Here is a 16,971-nt window from a genome sequence, read left to right on the forward strand (position 1 = left end):
CCACATTACTATTATGCACATACATCTCACTCTGTTACTGTACACACTCTGGCCAGAGCTAGACAACATGGGGTTGTAAATGGGACATATGTGGCTTCCTACTCTCATAAGGCTTTGGGGAGTTGCTAGTGTGCCAGCTTTATTCTCATAGATGTGTCAATCAGTTGTATTTCCTGTTTGCTGCCTATACGTCTGGGATCATCCCACTGATTTCCCAGGGGGCAGATTGACAGGCAACAGATATAGGCCACTTTACTGGACATTCTGGACATATCTGTACAGTTGTAGGGAATGATTCTGTATGCAGATTACTAACACTGCCAGGATTCGAACCATGGCTGTGTGTGCTAAAAATGCAACAGTTCACATCTCAGTTGCGTGTGCTACTCGGATTTTGTTGATTGCCTTTTCACTGTTTTCGGTCTATGTGTCTCTCAGTTGTACTAAATGACCTCTGGGGATTACACCAGTCATACACAGTCATTCCTACACATTCTATTTATGGTGCACAGTGCGGGTAGCAGTGCTTAATACAAAAGTACTATTATATGATTGCAAATCTACATTACCATATGATACCAGAGTATACACATGAAGTTCAGCAGTTAGACCTTTATTGTCAGGCTATTATGCCTTTATTTACATACAAACTATATGAGACTCTACCTGCCATATCCTCTGGTGTATGCAGTACTTGCCTTAAACAATACAGGTATTATACTGGCAATTAATTTACTAATACTTTTAGATTTATTTCTTATGACAGTGCATGCAAGAGTATTACTAACCTGCCTCGCTTCACAACCTCTCCAGGTGACAGCAATAGGCTTCCTAGTTTGTGGCCCACTCACTTACAGCTGTGAAAGACATAAGAGGAATATTTAGCCAAGCCTATCCATGATATACATGAGCTGGCAATTATTACATACATAGTGGAGTGATACTTACACACAGCTGGGACAGCCCCTGTCATTCTAGCCTCTTGGATCTACTGCTCCAAGAGGTCCTCCTTACGCTGCTTCAGGTCGGCATAGTGATGCCTGACCTGCTCACCAGTTCAAGGTATGCCAGTGGCACTGGAGAGGTCACAGGCGAGATGGTCCCAGGCTTCTGTCTTATATTGGGAATCCTGATACTGTCCCTGCAACAGTCTCTACTCATGGTCTTTGACAAGGAGTTCTGGCATGACTCTGGACTCTTGGATGCCCCAGCACTGCGCTCGAAAGTGCACACCCTCTCCCCTTTTTGCCATGGTGCCTGCAAGGGGAAGCTACAACCAGTTATGAGATGTATTCCCACCTGTTGGGTTTAAGTAGGGCTGATTTCCCACAATTTGACGTGATTGGCTATTTATGAAAAGGCTAAGCTATGGGTAAACCTGTTTACTTAAGGTTGGCATTGTTTAAAGGGGTATATCACTGGGCACATTGAATTAGCTGGCCTACACATTGCTTATACCTCCTAAGCTGGCCTGTGCAATGCGTAGTGTTGATTACAATAGACTTTGCATTATATTTTCTTTTTGGCATTGATTTATTATTTATTACATCTTATATATATATATATGTCTGGTATCCATAATTCATGTGTACGTACACTGTATGGGGCCCTTGTGTTGTACTGGGGACTTCAACACTCTATTACAATTACACCTTACATCTGGTCTTAATGCTGTACTCCAGTTCACATATTTATGTTATGTAGTGGCTAATAGAACATATGACTGTATACTGATTCCTTTCACAGGTTCAATTTGATTTTACTATAGTGAGGGATTTGTTTGTTGATACCTTATTCTTCTGCACTGCTCTGATGGTTTGGTGGTTAACTGCTGTGACTGTAAAGCATAGGGACCTGGGTTCAAGACCTGCCAGGCATTTTATTTTGTTCCTGGGCAGAATAAGGGCCATTGGATACAGAGTGGTTAAGGCACTTTTGAGCAGTTGTAAGTGGGTTTGCCAGGTTTGCACGAGTGTAAGCATTGCTAACCTCTGGTTAATGATGCTTACAGATAGTTAGCTTCAATATTGCTTAACCTGTGTGTGCATTACTTACCCCCATGCAAACGGGCTTAAACTCACTTACTAGTGCTTAAATGTGCTTACTACTACTTATTGGTGCTTACACTTGCTTACTAGTACTTACTCCTACTTACAACTGCACTGATTTAGACAGTAATATCTAATGGTTCTTGGGAAGGAGGGGGATTTGGAAGCTGTATGGGGTTATCATTCATTACACATTTTACTTTCTTTTTGCACCCATGATTCCTGTGTACATATACTGTATGAGGCACATGTGATTATCTGTGGACTTTGCAACATTATGACACTGATACCTCACATCTGCATGTAATGCAGTACTCCAGTTCACAAATATATGTTATTTAGTAGGTTATGCAACTAAAATATTGGTCATAATGTGATTTAACATGGAAAATGTTGCAGTGGGACTCAAACCAGGAATGCCTGTTCATAAGACGAATGCTCTGCCCACTACACCATTGCTATACTGCTTCATTTGCATATATCTTCCTTGTTATCCTCTTCAGCCATTTAAGCTGCATTAACTGTAGCTAAGCGATGGGCAAACTTGCGTACCTACGGTTAGCATTAATCGGATTCATAATAAAAAAAAGGTTTGTTTATTTGGTTTGTATTTGCTATTGCTGTTGTACATGTGGGGGATGTTGCTAGGGGTATGCAGACACCTATGAGCGGTCTTGCTCATTCTTTTGGCCTTTCTGCTGTTCTTCATTGTGGGGGCGTGTATATTCTGAAAGTTCTGTTCTCAGACACACCCCCTGCACTCTTGCACACTCCATGTAAGATTAGGAGCTCAGGCAGTGCACCTTCATGTATGGCATGCTGCTGCCCTGCTCCTAAATGACCACTTCCATGCAGGACTAAGCTAGTCCTGCATGGAAGATTAGTAAATCCAGGGGTATGCCAATTTTAAAGGTAGTTTAATTTTTTGATCCAATTTATATTTGAAGTAAGGTGATTTAGTTCTATACAACTACTTTTTTTTAAATTAAAGACTCTCTTTTCTGTAGGGACATAACTCCACAACTATAGCTATTCAGCCATGTTTGATTGAATATCAGGCAGTAAGAACTGTACTTTCTCAGATGATTTCATTGTGACATGCGGGGTGACTTACTTTTGTGGCTAAACTTTAAATCGATATCAAAACTAATAAAATGTTAAATTAATGCATAATATTTTTAGTGAATTTCCTTATAATTTTATTTTTTAAACATGTCTATTAAATATCACTTAAGTGTAGTAACACATATTAGAAAGGAAAACAAACTATATTAACATTTTTTTCATTTATTTACTTATAAACTAAATATATATTTTCTTTATTTATAACTGTCATTCAGCCCAAACATTACATAAATTGCTCAGTTCCTGCCTTCCCTTACACCTCACTCATCCTCTTGAACATTATTCTACATGTATCATTCCTATATATTCCACTTATTTTTATGTTATTTGATCCTCCCCCTTTCTGGAGATCGAGCTTCCATTTATTTTATCTCTTTTACAATAGTCAATAAATCAAATACAGATGGTTTAGATTTTGATTTCCATTTTCTAGTAGTTGTTTTTTTGTCAGCTATTAGAATTAAACTTAATAAGACCTTACTATATCTAGGGAATTCAGATCATGTGCCCCAGCTCAAAAAATTATTTCCTTAGTTACAGACATTTCCTCCCCTAATATTTCTGAAAAAGTAACTCTCTGTAGGGAACTTTTAAAACTTGCCATCTCATTACATTCCCAAAATACATGTTCTCAATTGTCTCGTTCTTCATCATCACACCTCCTACATTTGCTATCTACCTGAGGAAAAAATTGTTGAAGTCAGCTGGGTGTATAAAATACTTCTGCAAACATTTCCAGCAAAAATCCCAAGCCTCCCATTGTTGCATAATTGAGAGCCATACACTGGTCTCTTGTAAATTGCTTTTGCAGTCCACCTCTAATTAATTTTTACACGTATCATGCGGTATTGTTTATGCCCTAGTAATTATCCAATTTCAATAGCTTCTGCTGTAGATTCAACTAAAATCTTTATAAAAGCAGGCCTGTATTTTGTATATGCGTCATAACTGCATAAAATACCCCTTCCATCAGGTAATCCTAAACTTCCTTCTTCTATGGCGAGAATTACTTATCCCACTTAACTCTTGCCCACTTCCATTCCCTGATAAATTCCTTCAACTCTTTATTAATGACTGTTTGTAGCTTCTCCTTTGGTTGATAAAATATATGCCTTGCCTGTATATTAAAGTTAGTGACTGAAAATATTTTCACTGCTTGGATCTTACTATTCATATCCATAAAAGAAGCTCCCAGATTTCTCAGTTACTATTTATTTATTTATTTATTTATTTATTTATTTATTTATGTGTCTTTGATGACTGGGATATGTCTGACTTTGTAAAACCCATTTTCAGCAGAGGCCCAGGGAGACAAGCTCCTCATTTAAGTTACACATGATACACAAGGTAAATTATCTGTACATGAGCTTTACATGATTTTAAATATTTTTTAAATGAACATAGCATTTTAACACAAAAAAAGAGAAATTTTAACATAATATTGTTTAATAATTTAATAGAAAAATAAAATACAATAATAGTTAATGTACGTATAGCATGGTGGCTACAGGGAAGAGATCAATTTGGGGTTTGTTTTGAGGTTAGTAATGATTTACAAGACAAGCAAGTAGTAGTGTTGCTCAAAAAGTTGATGACAAGAGAGATATGAAAGGAGAAATTATGAAATTGGCAGGAGGATAAATGGACAGAGGATTAATTGTAGTTAATAGTGGGATGTGCAATAAAGAGGAAGAGCAGGAGTTTAGGAAATGACTGCAGTAGGAGGAAATACAATAAGGTACAAAAATTGGGAAGCAAAATGGCTGTAAAGTTGGACAAAAAAGAAATCTGAGTAAAGCTAGCCAGGTAAGCAGGAAGAACAGAGCCATCTTTGGCATAGGTGGCATTTGTAAAGTTTTGAAACTATTTAAGTTTTAACTGTGTGGGGATTTCATTCCAGAGTTATAACAAATAATGGAAGTGGAAAGCATCTCCAGCATTGTTGAATGACTTACTGATTCATAATAATAGTTTACTGCTAGAGTGAAGGCCTTTGGTAGGTGAATAGCATAGGAGAGTATTTTGCAATGCTGGGCATTTGTCTTGTGATTACAACAGGTTTTGGGCAATGATTGATTGTGAATATGTCAACTGGCTTTGGAATTCAAGCCAGTTTAATTGCTTTAATACAAGGCAGTGGTGCATTTTATAAGGTTGGCTGGTTGCAAATTTCGATATTTTGTAGTAGATGGAGGCTAGTTTAGTTTATACATAGGTGTTGATATTTGTAAGAATAGGGGAACCATGTAACAGAGAAGGAAAGAGGTATGTTACTAGTAAGGTAATCCTTGCCTGATATGTAGGTCAGTGTTTGACCGTATAATGAGAGCCAAGTTTTTGGTGAGTTTTCTTGATGGAATGAAGTATTTGATTTATCAGATTAGAGGCTGTCAGGCTGAGTAGGTTAGTCTGGCTTACAGTTTCTACTTTTGTGCTATTACATGAGGTAATATGAAATGTGTGTTTCTGGTTAAGGTGTTGTTTTAGAGTAAATAGAATAAGCTTGTTATTTTTCAATGTCACTGAAAGATTTTTTTTTGTGGTTTCTTGTAATTTTGTTATGGCTGGTGTAGAGTAGATAATGGCTGAATTGTCAGTGTATTGTACAAGATTAGCAAGCGTTGCAACATCATGAAATTTGTTTATGAAAATATTAAATATAAGGGGGCCGAGTATTGACCCTTGGGGGGCACCAACAGAGCTTGGTTGAAATGCTGAAAAGTTTTGTTGCCATTTAGTTGCCAGCTGATGACTGCATGAATAAGTGTGAAACCAGTCGAGGGAATAGTTTTTGTATTATCTTTTGTTTAGTTTATTTCCACATATTCTTAGCTGCCATAATAGAAGTCTTTTCATGCCTTACTCATAAGCACTTTATCTTATAATGTCCCTATAAATATGGGTATAGCTGAACTCGTTTATGTGTCAATAAATTATTTATCAAATTGTTTCATTTTCATTAATTTCATATTATAAAAAGACTTGAAACTGTTTTAAAATGTCTTTTTAAAAGTTTTTGTCTCTGCAACATCCTGTGGCCCAGTGCATCACATCCACCATGGGTTTATCAATTACTCCTGATCCCCCACAGACATTCTAAGATTTATATTTTTAGGGAATTTCACACTGATTCTCTTCAATTTTATAATATATGATTTGAGATCATTCAACTCATTCAACTACATCTTTTAATTATATCATGTTTTCAATAGTTTAATATATAACAGACAAAAGCAAGATAAATGCTACTAAAACATCAAAATCTAAACTGAAAAATATAGAAATTAAAATCAATCAAAACATAAATAAATAAATAAAATAAAACACAATTAATGATTCCTTTCATGTATGCTATGAAATAAAATTTCTGTTTTCCATGCATAGATCTAAGTTTGAATATGGACAGGGAAGAACTTTATTTTATGGATGCATAGTCTGTTCCAGAGCAATCTTCTGTGAGATATACCTGTCCCTCCAAACCATTCTGTTGATGTTGAAAAATAGGTTTAGACTCCTCCACTGAGTATTTCTGATGACATTTTACTTGCTGATGTGCAGTAAACCCATCATTATTTTGTTGGAGGATGCTTTTTATACTAGGCCCACATCACCTACTAGCAGTCTGTAGGAAACTGAATATAGTGACAGGGCTTTTAGTCAGTCCATGCAGGACATGCTGTTTAGGTATTTTATCCTTTTGCTATGGTATTTCTGTGGGTGTTCTAGTTGTTGCATGTGGTTGGCCAGATACAGGCCAAAGCAGGCATTATAGTCAATGATTAGACTAATGAGGGCTGATTGCAGGGGGGAAATGACATCCCTAGATCTAGACACAATTCACTTGCTTATAAACTGTGCAATACAAAATAACTTTTTCTAATCAATAGACATATGTTGGTCAAACGTTAGGTCACTGTCCACATAAGTTCCTAAATCTCAAACAACTGGGCCCACGCTTAGGAGCGTACTATTAATGTGGCAGTTCCATGGAATAGAGTACTTCACAAAGAGTACAATGATGCATTTTTGGCATTTAATTTCAGTCCATGATTTTGGAAACAGTTATTTATTTACGACAAACCTTCCTGCAGGATGGCTAAGTCATTTGGGGATTCAATGACTGCTCCCAGCCTGCAGTCATATGCAGGTTTAGTCAGTCAGAGTGCTTTGGTATTGGTTTTACTTTAGAAACATAGATGACAAATAGGAGTGGTCCCAGCACAGAATACTGGGGGACTCTGCTAGTGACTGGTCTCTCTGTGGAGGTGTCCAAAACAGCAAATTAAAACTCACAGCGCTCACAGCATAGTTTATTAACAAACTGCTAATAAACTGTGTTGTAAACACTGCGAGTTTTAATTTGTTGTCTCTCTGTAGAGGTAACTTCCCCTATTTTGATTTCCCACGTCCCATCTGTGAACCAGTTAGCAATACAATGAATGACATTATGGGTTTAGTCCCAGTACCTTTAGCTTTTCTACTATGTCTATATTCAGAATTGTTTCAACAGCTTTGGCCAGGTTGAGGTACACAGTGTGCACCATTTTGCCTTCATCCATTGCTTTGGCAACCTTTTCAAAAAAATTCCATCAGGTTGAGTAAGCATGACCCGCCATTGATAAATCCAAACTGTGACAGATACAGTGTTTCACAGTTCCCTATTTCCTGAGTGATTAGTGCCATGATTTGTCTTTCCATGGCCTTGCATATGATGATGGTCCGGCTTATGGGTTTGCAACTATCTGGGTCTGTGGAAGGTCCTGCCTTATGTAGTGGAATGACTGTAGCTATTCTCCATTTGTTTGGTAGAAAACTTGTATGGAGACTGAGATGGAACAGTATTGTTAGGGGTGTGGCTAAATCATGGTTTATGTTATATAAGATGCATCCAGAGATGTTGCCAGCACACATCATTGTAGTATTTATAGCTTTTAATAGAACTTTTAAGACCTGGCCTTGTGTTATAACTGGAGGCAAAACAGTTTCAAATATATCTTAGAGAATATATGTAGGGGAGAGATGTAAATTTAGGGCTAAATTTATTAGCCATTGCTTTGTTGTGAATTTTAGATTACAAGCATAACTAAAAATGCCCTGTGATTATCTCTGGCTTGGGTAGCTATTTTGGCCATAAACCTGGCTTTGGTGGATTATATTAAGCTCCTGAGTAGTTTGTTTAATTCATTGACAAGAGTTCCAACATTCTAGGAATTAGTCTTCTTATTTTTGTCAGAATTATTTTCCTTTTATTACAAAGTTTGTTTATATTATGGTTTCATTATGTGGGATTGTTTCAGGGGTTTGCCCTTCTTCTGCCTATAGTGTACAGTTGCGTCTCTGCAGCTGTTTACATGTTAGTATACTGTGGTGGTGTACATTTCTCCATATTCAGTTGAGTTAATTGGGTTTACTGGGGATTTGAAGCTTGCCAATGTTTCAATTAGAAGTTAATAATTTGTCTTAAAGAAATTTCTAAAGATATCTTGGGTTGAAGGGGATATCTAGTTATTTATTTATTTTTTTTTGAAGGCGACTGCTTTATAGTCACATGTAGCAAGTAATGAAGATATGCAAGGGACAGTGAAAGATGCCTCCATGTTAGTAAGTACAAGCTCCAAGATGTTATTACCCCTAGTGGGTACTCTGACTAGTTGTTCCAGGGCATTTGTATTGCCAAAGTCCAAGAATCTCTGTACTTGTGCACAATTGGTATAGGTTTCCCCAGTCTATAGTTGGATAGTTTAGATCACCTAGGGAAATAGTACTGCATTTAATACTGAGTGATTCTATCTCCTGTAAATAGGTGCTATGGCTTTCTTTTGTCATAACTGGATCTCAGTATCTAGCTAATATATGGTATAAAATCTTTCAGATGGTTATTTGGACACAAAAAATAAACACTAGTGTATAATTTATGTAGCATCCACACATGTTGACTTGTACAGCATGCCATATTTGTAATGTTTTTGTATGTTCCTGATTTCTCTATAAGTCGGATAAACATTTTTTTAACATCTGACATTCTCTTTCTTTCATATATAACTCCATATATGGTGCTACCATTTCATTCCTTAACTCATATTCACCTTTGCCATGGGCCCTAATATGTCTTGCTTTCCCCTGGAGATGTGCACATGTATCATTGCTGTATAAGAATTCCAAATTTTATTTAAGTATATTGAAATATTTTGATTTTAGGGTTACCTGAATCTCCTTCAATTTAACATCTGATTTCATTTTTCAGTTTCTGAATCCTGTCATGTTAAATCCTTTTCCATTACAACTCTTTTAGAAATGTTTGTGTCCATGTTTGTAGGAGAACCAATTTCTTCAGGTGAAACTCCACAACCTTAATACCGAATTATTCATATCTTGAACATTACCCTGTGCAATCATTGTAAAGTCCATATTATTCAGGAAAATACTTAACCACCACTATGGGTGGCAATGTGGATAGCACTGTCACATCACAGCAAAAAGTCTTCCAGTTCAATTATTGGCTGGGGTGCTTCTTTGTGAAGTATGCATGACCTCCCTGTGTTTGTGTGGTTTTCTTTAGGTGCTCTGGTTTCCCTCCCATTCCAAAGATATGCAGTAGGTGGATTAGATACTCTAAATCGGCCATAAGGTGCAAGCTAGAGGTATGAAAGAACAATCATGGCAAGGACAGTCAGTCAGAAGTGTGAAATTTGGTTCTAGCCGAGTGTCAAGTGACACCCTGACTCCATTATGATGAATTGGACCACTCAGTTTTGCAGTCTTCATTAATCCTGATATATTGATAAGTATTACATGTCAAAACATTTATTAGAAGTTGCAGCTACTCCCATCTCCCATAATGAGTCCATGTGTACACAGCTAGCCTGACAATTCATTTTGTTTTGCCAGAGAATTTCCAGCCATGTATCTTTTGTAGTTTTGTCCATTCATATGCGATTGATAGATTTCTAAGAACATATAATGGTAATGGAAGGAGCCTTGTTTCAACTACATTGACTTTTATGGTTAAAGATGTCAATTTGATTACAGATTTGGTTAATAAATGTTGTATCTTGTCTTTTAATATTTAAAGATTTCTTTCATCTGTAGGTTGAATTATATATCTGATGACCAAGCTCAAATAAGTCTGAAACATTTTCTCTACTGAGCTATTTATTTCATCCCAGTATAACCACTACAGTTTTTTTCATTACTGTCTAATTCTGAACATATTCTAAAATGATTAAGTATCTCAATTACTAGATTAATAACTGTGTTTATCTTTTCATTCATCAGAAGATGATCACCTATATATTTCCTAGATTAATAACTGTGTTTATCTTTTCACTCATCAGAAGATGATCACCTATATATTTCCACTACTACATTAATAACTGTATCAATCATTTCAGTCACTAATAGGCAGTCATTTGCAGACATAAGCAAAATATATTTTCCCTTGCCATGTATGTCTCTAAACAAAAATGTTAAATAATATGACAGTAAATGCTTGCACAACCCTTATGGAAGTAGTTTTAAAAAACAACTTTATTCATTTTGAAGGCCAAACCTATAAACAGACTACTGGGGTGGCAATGGGGGCAGCATGTGCCCCCAGTTTTACAAATGATGTTATGGCCCATTGGGAATCTGAATATATTTTACACAGTATGTACTCCCAGTGTTGGTCCATATATCTTAGATTTTTGGATGATGTTTTTATATATTGGACTGATACAGAGGACACACTGAATGAATTTTGATATATATAGATAATACGGTTGAATTTTTAAATTTTTCATCTCATTATGACTCAAGTTATATTTCCTTTTTAGATGTTGAGGTAGGAAAGGATTATGAAAACCATTATTTTTATTCTAACGTATACAGGAAACCAACTTTTTTCAACACATATCTACATTATTATAGTTGGCACCCCGAACACTGAAAAAAAAAAAAAAGCAGTAGTAAAGGGCAGCTTGTTCGGGCTGCCAGAATGTTTACTAAAAATGATCAGTTTATTAGAGAAGCTGACAAGATAGTTGATATGTTTTGAAGAAGGGCCTACCCAGAAGGTTTATTGAATAGGGTATATAATGAAGTTATTACAAAAAGAGGAAATGGAACATATTTACCCATATTGGGTTGCCAGATGAATGATAAAAGGAATTATGTAAATACATCAACTGAAAGGAATAAATACACACTTAGTTTTATCACTACTTTCAATTTGGATAGTGATTTGATTTTCAGCAGTATTCATAAAAATTGGTACATAATGCTTAAAAGCAATGATTTGGTGGAAAAGGTGGGTCCAACACCAACTGTGGTCTATAAAAAGGATAGGTCCTTAAAAGTTAGATTGGAAAAAGGGAATTTTTATAACACAGGTATGAGACAGGCTCAGTTTGGTACAAAAAATGTGGTTGTTGTTCTTTATGTCTCTATATAAACACTACGGATAGTTTTTGTATTAGGAAAAGGAATTATAAAGTAAAAGGACATTTTTCATGTAATACATCCAATGTTGTTTATCTTGTGCAATGTAATCAATGTTTAGCATTTTATGTTGGAAAAACTAGTAGGGTTTTTAAAAAGCGGATGTATGAACATGTTTTAGATATTAAAAACAAAAAATGCACAAACGCACTTTATAGGCATGTTGAAAAACATAATAACCATAATTTTAACTTTTTAATTATAGAACAGATACATAAGGATTCACAGGGGTGGATAATAAATGAACATTTAGATAAACAGGAACTTAAATGGCAGATTTTATTGGATGCCTGTAATTATCTTGGATTAAATGACAGTTGTTCTATTACTTCCCTGTTAAAACTATTGGCATATAGTATTAAATAACTTTTTACGTAGTTTTTATAAAATTTGTTAGTTTTACTTTAAATGATTAATTGAATATATCATGTGATTCATTAGGAGGGGTATATATTGGGAATGTTTTTGACAAAATAATGTTGTTCTGATGAAGATTTTAGAAAGCGTTTAACAACTGTTCTTTGGTCAATAAAGTATTTGTTTTGGACTGCCTGCTGTTTTCTTGGAGTTTATTCTTCAACCTTGTTCTTAGTTTATTTTCTGGTGGTTTAGCTATTATTAACTCCTCAAGTGATGTTGACATCCTACAGAAAGGCCTCACTGAGACCAATGACTGGTGTCAGAACCATGGCCTTATGTCATCATCCCCTTTGGGAAAAACCTGGTTCCTGTGAATTACCACACATCAATGGTAGTCCGCTGAACACAGAAGGCATTATAAGGGATCTGGGAACAAAGGTTGACAGCAACCTCTTTTTTGACCACCACATTGCCACTGTGGTCATAAAGTCCTTCTATATGGCACATCTCATTACTAAGGGTTCTGCATCCAGGAAGAAAGAAGTCATTGTCTCCATCTACTCTTCCCTCATTAAGCCAATAATTGAGTACAATGCCCCACCTGCAACACCTGGAGTGGCCACAAAAGTACCCCACAAAGAGGATCCTAGGCCTTAAACACTTGTCCTGTATGGACAGACTCAAAAAACTCAAACTATTCTCTGTCTCATATTGACTACTTAGAGGTGATCTCTGCTTGACTTACAAAGCCATGTCTGACCCAGCTCTGTTAGAAATGCTACATCTAAAGAAATCCCAGTCCTCCACACCACATGCTCCAGAGAACTCAACTGCATTACCCCAATCAACAGAACAAGCTGGAGGGACAGGTTCACAACTCAGAGACTGCGCATGCTATGGAATAGACTTCCAATACATGTCACACGGAGCACCTCACTGGCCCTCTTCAAGAGAAATCTTGATGAGTGGATGGGAAATAGAAAAATCATCCTGGGAATCACTCCAGTGGCTCTACTCAACAAAGGCACTGGGAACTAAGTTCGAATGGCATGATGTTAGGGTAATCCTATGAGCTAGGCTTGTAAAAGCTCCAGGGCCATTAGCCAAGTACACAGCTATGAACCTATGAATCTATGAGTAAAATAATTCCAAGAATTGTCATTGCAACGTCTTTTTCTTTCCTCACCACTCTATATAATTTGGATAATATTAAAAATTCAGTTAATTTGGGAATACGATCTCTTACCCTTGGTTACATTTACTTAATTTTACCTTTCACATATTGTCTGTAAGATTGTACATCCAACCATATAGCTTTGCTTAAATCATATTTACTAATGATATAAACAACAGAATGCAGATTGTGATTATTGATTAATTGAAACCAATATATCATATTTTTTCTTTAAATTTAAGCATTGTGTCAAACTTTGAAGTGAAAATATTATTTTGAGCTTATGCTATAGGGAAAAGAAGAACAATCCATGCCTTATATGTTGGATTGCAACAAATTAAGTTTCTAAAAGTATTTAATATAGTAGAAATAAAATAAAAGTCAGTTGCCTGGTGACTCCTTTATGAAAAGTAATATTTTAGCAACCAATGTAAACTATCATGTAGTATAAGATTATGATTAGCATTTATGTTTAAATTTTATGAAAAGACATCCTAGAAACTCTTTCCACCTGGCTGTGTAAATAGTATTAATCAAAAGAGATATTGTTTTTATAATTGATGATAAAAATATAATTCTAGATCTGGTAGTCCAATTCCTCCTGCTGTCCAGTCCTTTATATGATGATTTAAGGCAATTCTAGTTTTGTTGGGAAAGCAAAAAAAAAAAATTATTAAATTCTTTAATACAAGCTTTAGATGGCAGTAAAGATAATGACTGAATAACATAATTTTTTTGGTGAAATAATCATTTTCATTATAGATAGTCTCTCTTAAAGTGTGAGACAAAAGTTTTGTTTATTTAATACAGTCTTTACATTAATTATGCTGTTACTATACTTGTAATTTATTATATTATTAATATTATCTGTTAAAATTATCCTTAAGTATTTCATATTTCTTTCTTAGCCAATGTAGTTAGTAAATTTATTATTTATCTTATCAATTCTGATATTTATAGGTAGCATTTTTGTTTTATCATTAAAGAAGATGTCAGATTTTTGGCGCACATCCATTGCCTTAAAAACAGCAAAAAGGGAACTAGCACTGTCACTCAATGTCAGAAGAATGTCATCAGCAAATAATTGGATTTTAGAAACCAAATTCATATTTATGCTAATGCCTTTTATGGTTAAATTTGACCTAATAAAATTAGCAAAAGATTCCATAATTAGAATGAAAAGCAGGGGTGAAAGAGGACATCCTTGTTTGGTTCCCTTCAAAATTTGCATTGATTCAAAAGTAAACGTACCTATTTTAATGTATGTAAAACAATCAGCATAAAGAAGATTTATAAGGTGTGTACAATTACTTGAAATATTACATTCCTCCAAGACTAACAAAAGATATTTCCAATTCAAAAAGTCAAAAGCACTATTAATGTCTAGATTCATAAATGTTAAATTCTCTTTTGTTTTGTTTTGTTTACATAGTCAATAACTGAGATTATTCTTTTGATATTGTCATAAGTATTTCTATTTAGAATAAAAGCAGTTTAATCCCCATTATTCATGGCAGGTGGAATATATATGTAATCTATTAGCATTAATTGCCATGAATAATTTATAGTCTACATTTAAAAGAAAATTGTGTCTGCATGAAGGGCATTCTATTGGATCTTTGTTAGTTTTTAAAATTGGGTAGATAATAGTATATTTCCAGGTGGAAGGAACTTTACTTAAGTATTTAACTATAGAAAAAAAAACGTTGTGTAATATGTTTAAATCTTCCGTGGATAGCAATTTGTAGAGTTCTGGTATCATTTTATTATTACCTGGTGCTTTATTAGGTTTTTATTTGTTAATCTGAATTTGAATTTCAGACATTGAGACAGGTTTATCAATTAATTTCACTTGGTCATCAGCTAATTTATTCATATATATTTTTGATAAAATTTATGATTATCCATTCTGAGTCTATTATTGCATTATATTGATTGATTTTATTGTAATAATTTCTAAATTATTTTAAAACAGCTTCTATTTCTGTCACTTTTCTTTTTCTGTTACGTGGATACATTTATTTATTTATTTATTTATTGCATTTGTTGACCGGGATAAGTCCACTGGGCCTAAAAAAGCCCATTTTCAGTGGAGGCCCGGGGAGAAAAGCTCCAACGAGATACAGAAAAAATATAAACATTAATTAGTAGTACAGAAGCAGAAACAGTGTTACAGATAGTAAATACAGTAACATATACAGAATATATACATAAAAGCAGGATTCTAGTTTGTTTGATTACAGTAATATATACAGAAAATATACATTAAAGCAGAATTCAATGAATTCAATCAGAGTGGTATAAACAGAGATCAGTATTATTGTACCAGTATCAACAAGTGAAGATAAAAATAAATATGGAGAAAATATGATCAGTCACTAGAAGCAAAAGACATAGTTTAGTAATCATATAAGGAGAGTGAAGAGGTTAGGTTATAGAGCAGGAACATAGCCAGGAAGAGTTGAGATGATTTTTCAGCATTTATTTGAAGGTGGTGGTGCTGCCTCTGTTTCTTATATAAGGCAGAAGTGAGTTCCATAGTTTGGCGATGGTGAAGGCATAAAGGAGTTGACCAGCAGGTAAGGTGGGCTTATCTACTTTTAGAAGTCAATGATTTTCACATCTTAGATGCCTGCTGGAATGGTATTTGGCAAGTAGAGTTGAGAGAGCAGGACAGTCTGTGGGTCTGTAGATTATTTTGTGCACAGTAGTTAGTTGGGTAAATGAGAGATGCTGGGGGAGTTCCAGTCACCCTAATTGTTTCAGTGACTTACAGTAGTGGGATGAGAATGTGGCCTTGGTGGCAAATTTGTCTGTTCTGTTCTGTAACACATAGCAAGTTTGGATTTTGTAAAATTTTAGATATTAGTGAGGAGAGGGGCTCTATAAAGGAGAGAGGGTAATAAAAAGGTAGTTGCAAGGGTTTGTCTAGTAGAGAGGCTAAGAAAGTGCTGGTGCCTGTAGAGCATCCCAAGCTTTTGGTGTATTTTTTTGATGTTATTGTTTTTGTGTAAGTCAAAGTTAAGGTTTTAATCTATAATAATGCCTAGTAATTTAGTGTATGGGACAACTTTTATAGTGGTATTGTCTTGGGCTTGTATAGTGAAGAGTTTTTTATCAAATGGAGTGGTTTTCCTAGGAGTAAAAATTACTAGTTTAGTTTTTTTTTTTGGATTTAGGGCAAGATGATTGTTAAGCATCCAAGATTCAGTAGATGTGAGGGCATTCTGGGTAATTTGCTGGAGTTCAGAGCTGGAATTTGCAGTGCATATTATTGCAGATTTGTCAGCATACTGGATTACTGAGCATTGTGGGAGAGTGGTGTGAAAGTTGTTAATAAAGATGCTAAATAAGAGAGGACCACATATGGAGCCTTGGGGTACCTCTGTGTAAGTATTGAGGAAGAGAGAGTAAGATTGTTGCCATTTGGTGGATTGCTGCCTATTGGAGAGATAGCTGTTGAACCATTGTAGGGTAGGGGGAGAAATGTGGAGGGTGGATAGTTTACAGAGTAAGATAGTGTGGGAAATGGTATCAAAATCTTTGGAGAGGTCAAGGAAAAGTGAAGCAATTATTTTACCAGAATCCCGTGCCCAGTTAACTGTATCAAGGAAGGATAGGAGGGTGGTAGTGGTGCTGTGTCCTGGTCTGAAACCATGCTGAGTGGGTGATTTTCATGCAGGTGGTTGAGGAGTTGGGCATGGATGCATTTTTCCAGTATTTTAGAGAGGGGTGAGAGAATTGCTATGGGCCGAAAGTTTGTGGTTTCTGTGTTGGTGCCACCTT

This window comes from Protopterus annectens, chromosome 2.part2 (genome assembly GCF_019279795.1).
Source record: "Protopterus annectens isolate FY-2018-M chromosome 2.part2, PAN1.0, whole genome shotgun sequence".
Classification (NCBI taxonomy): Eukaryota; Metazoa; Chordata; order Ceratodontiformes; family Protopteridae; genus Protopterus; species Protopterus annectens.